This window comes from Limulus polyphemus, unplaced genomic scaffold, assembly GCF_000517525.1.
Source record: "Limulus polyphemus unplaced genomic scaffold, Limulus_polyphemus-2.1.2 Scaffold4032, whole genome shotgun sequence".
Taxonomy (NCBI): domain Eukaryota; kingdom Metazoa; phylum Arthropoda; class Merostomata; order Xiphosura; family Limulidae; genus Limulus; species Limulus polyphemus.
In genome coordinates this window covers 14,739-20,111 of record NW_013669642.1, presented here as the reverse complement: position 1 = coordinate 20,111, position 5,373 = coordinate 14,739, and the positions used below count along the sequence as shown (strand labels likewise).

Below are 5,373 nucleotides of genomic sequence, written 5' to 3'. Positions count from 1 at the left end.
CATGATGCCCCAATAGATCAACGAACTCCATGAAGCAAAAGGAAGAGCTACTAGATATTAAATTATAAATATATCAATTCATGTGAATATGCCTGAAAAATTTCATTTTTTCTGAAAAGGTGGTGTCTATTTACTTGTGACCACGCTGTGTAGAGCAGTTGGTTTATGCAAGAGCACTGCAAAACTAAAAACCTAAAAATCTTTTTATGACTGTGTTACACTTGATAAATGGAGAGCTGAGGAGGAGGGGGGGGAGACTGTAAACATTTGACTCCTCTATGGCTGGATATGATTTCAATCCACAATCATGGAAATAAAATGAATGTTATGGTGCCTCAGTAGTTATGGAACAAAGATTTGGTGTGGCTTTGAAACTAACTGCAAATGTACCAATTATTGCTGCGATTCACACAGATTTATGTTCTGTCAAAGACTTTGCTAGGGGAACTTACATGAACAATGTGATAGTATCTCATCACTATCTGTTTTATACCATGGATCAAACAAAAGGAATCATCAGCTTAGGAAGTAGCTGAAGTGATTTAAGAGCAGTTCTTGAAGCCTGAGAGGGCAAATGGACCTACTAGATTCACAGACACTGAGCACAAGAGAAACTAAAATGCATTATTTTGTACAAGAAGGCACAAGTGAAAACACAGGGCATACGAAAGAACATTAAAAATTTAACTGTATTAACAAAAAAGTAGATAGCAATTTCAGTCAAAAGTAAATTTATATTATTAGTTACATGCTAGTTTTGACCAGCACTTGTAATGACTGTCACTGTTCAATGATATTATATGACCTTACCAATGTTTATTGGCAAAGTTGATTTAGTCCAGATCATGATCACATTATTGAAGGACACTCTAGCACCAACATTAACAAAGTCCTTTACAAAATGTTCAAGATATGACATAAGGGACAACAAGTGAAAACTCCTGTACCAAATTTCATTTCTGAAGCTTTGAAAAACAAGACTTGGAACTTTTTACTCCAGCCATTAATTGCAGATATCTTGGAAGATCTGTTCACAAAACTAAAAATCTTTGATCCTAGAAACTAGTCTTAAGACTATGATATAACCTATGGCAACACTGATGAACCACAAATGTTCCAGAACTTCCAGGCAGTGTTGCCACCAAGACTGGACTGGCAGGATCTGAAATGACAAATGAAGCTAACTAAACAACTAAAAAAACCAGCACTTGAGAGCTGTCCACACAAATGCCCACTGAAAGTTCCCATGTCTTGAGAACAGGAATTGGAAAAATTGCACTATAATCCTGAAGCTATTGTGGGTGAGACAACTGCCTGCAGTAAGAGGGGGTTTTGATAACATCATTGAATAGGAAGTCAGATTAGTGCTGCTCCATAGAAACATACTCTCAATAAGCTGTTAAAAATACAAATCTGTGACCAGATAGCCTGTAAAACTTTGAATCTCTCTCACTACCCCCCCCCCCCATCATTGGAAGACTGTAACTTTATTAGTAATAGTGATCATAACCTGAAAAATTGTGTGCTTGTCTCTGTATAAAGTCCCATTCATATATGAACTGAATCTGAGATGCTGATGCTAAAACACAATGCAATATTGAGTTGACATAGAATAACCAAGGAGGAACTTTTTAAGCTATAATATTCTCCTTGCTTGAATATACATATTTATATGAGAAGTTAATATGTACTTAATGTAACAATTTTCCTCTACTGAAAATGCATTTCCAATAGGTACTTACTTCTTCTCACAAGATTAACTATTCTCGTTCAGTGCTACCCTCTATATGTGAACTTTTTCTTTAAGCATGCCACAAGACTTCTGCTTCCCCCTATTGGAATTGCAAGATTCCAATATGTTTCTAATGCAAATCATCATGCATCACCTCCCCACCATAAAGGAAGGAATGCATGAGCATGGTAAGGACTGGGAAAGCAAAAACTTTACTGTGTCAGGAAAAATGAAAGGTATGGGATAAGATCACCCAATATCCAGAAAGCGAGGAGACCGAAGACCCACGGTCAAAAAGCCAGGAAAAAAGTGGAACTGTAACTCACGAAATTCAGAGAAATCGAGCATGACCAACTGATTGACCGACACTTGGCTTTTATTTTTATGACTGTGGCAACTTTTATAATTTTTCATGATAATGTGATCAAACGACAGTAAAAAGATTACAATTTAAAACAAGAAACTTGAATATAGTGAAAAAATCTTACTGTTTGTATTATCCACAATTTTTTAACTGGTTGAATTGAGAGAAAGAAGAAAAACAAAATGGTCCAAAACTAGTAATATGTTGTGCAACTGCAGCATTTCATTCCTGAAAAACACAAAGTGCTGAATCCATCATTAAAATCCTACAAAGTTCAATTTGGGACTTCCAAGAGTCCAGAACTGTTCTAGATTCGAGTGCAATTTAGCACAGTCCTAAGAACGAATAAAATGGGAGAAAATACTAGGCACCATGATAAATTTTTAGTCACCATGGTGACCAGGATTTGTCAAGGCCTGCATTAGACAGACACAACATCAATGGAGTCTAGGAAATACGGAAGGCCTGGCTACCATGAGAAAAGTGGGAAAATCTACAAATTAAACAAGCATAATAATGATAACTGCACGCAAAATTTTATGAAAGTTTTTATCAGTATGAAACAGAATAACAATAAATAAAATAGGGCTAGATTTGTCTCTCTTCAGGTCAATACAAACTACAAGTATCAACAACAATACCTATCAGCAGTGTGTGTGTGGACATGTTCAGCACTTAGGCATTGTGTTTGTATTATGGTATAGTAGTAGGTGTATAGTCTTACTACAGGCTGTACTTTACTGTATATGGTGGCAGGTCAAGCTGGTTTGAATGAAAACATTGAACATGACTGGCCAAGATCACTGTTCTGTTTAAAAGTTTTGCAGGAAATTGACTGTTTGTTTCCTTAAGTTACTATGTAACACTAGCTTGGTTTGGGCTTATTTTTTCCGATGTAACAAAAACTTCCCAGGAAATAAGGGTTCAAAAATTAAACATACTCTACTTGTTATCAGTGGAGCAGGGAAGTCCATTATGACTGCAGGAGCAGTGCTGTATATCTGGGGCATAAGTCTTCAAAACAAGTGAAACCACCCTTCCAGGAACCCTATGCCCCAGAGAGGAGGCGGCACATCCAGTTGAAGAAAGATGCATTATGGCCAACTTAAAATTAATGGTACCAATAGAGCCTTCCAGACAACTTCTGAAAATGGAGCCACCATAAGGCTGGTATAAAGAGCCATTTCCTGAGTTGCACCCACTCCCTGATTTGACCCATGACCATACAACTTCGGCCCATAAGACACTTCTGTGGCCAATGAGTGTAAATTAACTAATAACATGAAACAGTGTGGAAGGACATTAAGAGCTGGGTGTTGAAAGCAGGTAACAGAAAGCACATCTACTGCCACTACTTTGACTGCTACCTCTTTTTACAAAGTCATTCTGACCATCGTACATTGTATACCATGTTTTAAGTATATACATAGTGAGTTCTTAAAGCTTATATAAAACTTTTGGTGAGATAACAATGAACACTATAATAATATGTTATGTTATAAATAAATTGTATGAAAGTTAGGATTCTTGTTTTATTTATCATAGCATCCACCCCCACATTTTTTTAAGTTCATAACCCAGACAAAGGACAGGTACCTCAGCTTGTTTGATATAAATAAAAAAAAGCAAAGTCCAAACACTGAGCCCTAAGGTACTCCACTTGTGACATTAATCCAGTTTGAATTAATTCCATTTATAACAACCCTCTGCATTCTTCCATCCAGCCAGTTGGTTATCCAGTGAGTCAACCTATCCCCCACACTTACAGAGATAATTTGTTTAATAAGCCCTTTATATGGCACGTTGTCAAATGCTTTCTGAAAATCTAGATTTATCAAATCTATTTCCATACTCTCATATACATAAGCAGTAACCTTTTCAAAGAACGTCAAAAGATTATGAAGGCAAGATTTTCTCCTAGTGAAATCATGCTGACTATCCAACAAAACATTAAACTTCCTTAAATGGCTTTGCAAAACACTTTGTTACAAATGAATAAAAACCCTATAACCCAAACGATTTCGAAAGATGGACCTTTCTTCTTCAGGGGCAAAGCATCGTTTATTAGATTTTCCTAAACTTTCCCCACCACTGATGTAATACTATTACTATTTGCCCTATAATTACTGGGACAATTTTTATCTTCTCCCAATCTTTTGGAATATGCCCACTGTTCAATAATAGCAAACGGCTCATGTATCTAATCGTTAACCTCTTTCAAAACCTTTGTGTAAATATTATCTGGGCTAGGATCTTTAACATTCTTTAATCTTCCAAATCTTTTTTATAAGCTCAAAATCAATGTGTTCATCTTGTTCCCATCTACCAACTGTTTAGGATTGGGAATGCTGTTTTAATCTTCATTAGTAAAAATTGAAGAAAAACCTTTTACTTTTAGTTATACCCTTTGTGAGTTAACCCGGTTTTTTACTCTGAGTCACCTTCCCACCCACTCCTTAAGCTTAAAGAACTTAACTATCTTGAACATTTAAGATTTAAAGAAATCAATATTTGATAAGTATTTCCAATTACTTCAGTTGCCAAATTCACAGCAGATAATTCTTGTACTGTTGCAGCAAGTACTAGTATTATTAATATCATACTATACTATAGTATTCGTAATCTGTCCACGTTAGTTTCACTGACATTTCATTTTCCGAAATAACATATAAAAGAATAGACGGCTTAATTACATAATGTATTGTTTGGTCATTTAAGTAATACATCTCACTTACCTACCATTAAACAGACGGAAATAGAGAAAATACAAACATGAGGTTACTTAAAAATCACTTTCGAGATGATATCTCATCCTACTTCCTCCATCTTAGCCTTCCAGCGGCGAAAAAGCGTAAAAGAAAATCATATCCGTGCTGAAGATTGCAACGAACACCATAAAAACAAGGTAAATTACAAAGGAGATCTGGCAAGACTTGAAATCAGTAGCCAAAAATTAGTATGTTATTGAACTATACAGAAAAAAAAGGATTTTTAACACCAGTTTCAGATAAACGGACTCAAAAGAAAATAATAATATTAATAAATAGTGGACATTTACTTTCTTTTATGATTTTGTCAGGAGATGGTACTGTTATGTACAAAATATTTTAGATATGCAAAAAATATAATTATAAAAAGTTATTTTAGCAACCCACAATAGCTCACGGTAAACTTGATGGTTTAAACTAAAAATCGGATTTCTATAACCGCAGTGGGCACAGCGTAGATATCTCATAAAGCAAACAAACAAGCTTTTTAGCATGTTTGGCTGACCGTG

The 5,373-nt window shown here is 35.4% G+C and overlaps 1 protein-coding gene across 4 annotated transcripts in view; it reads right to left on the bottom strand.

The window, feature by feature from the left end:
• The window catches only part of LOC106470485 (serine/threonine-protein kinase PAK 3-like), a 55,405-nt gene extending 50,405 nt beyond the window's left edge, over positions 1-5,000 (bottom strand). Inside the window, exon 1 of one of the 4 annotated variants that reach the window (XM_022399100.1) lies at positions 4,832-5,000. The gene's annotated coding sequence lies outside the window, so the exon portion shown is untranslated. The remainder of the gene's footprint in view (positions 1-4,831) is intronic. The other 3 variants (XM_022399099.1, XM_013931044.2, XM_013931043.2) reach the window with 3 other exon arrangements.
• Between the last annotated feature and the right edge of the window lie 373 nt (positions 5,001-5,373).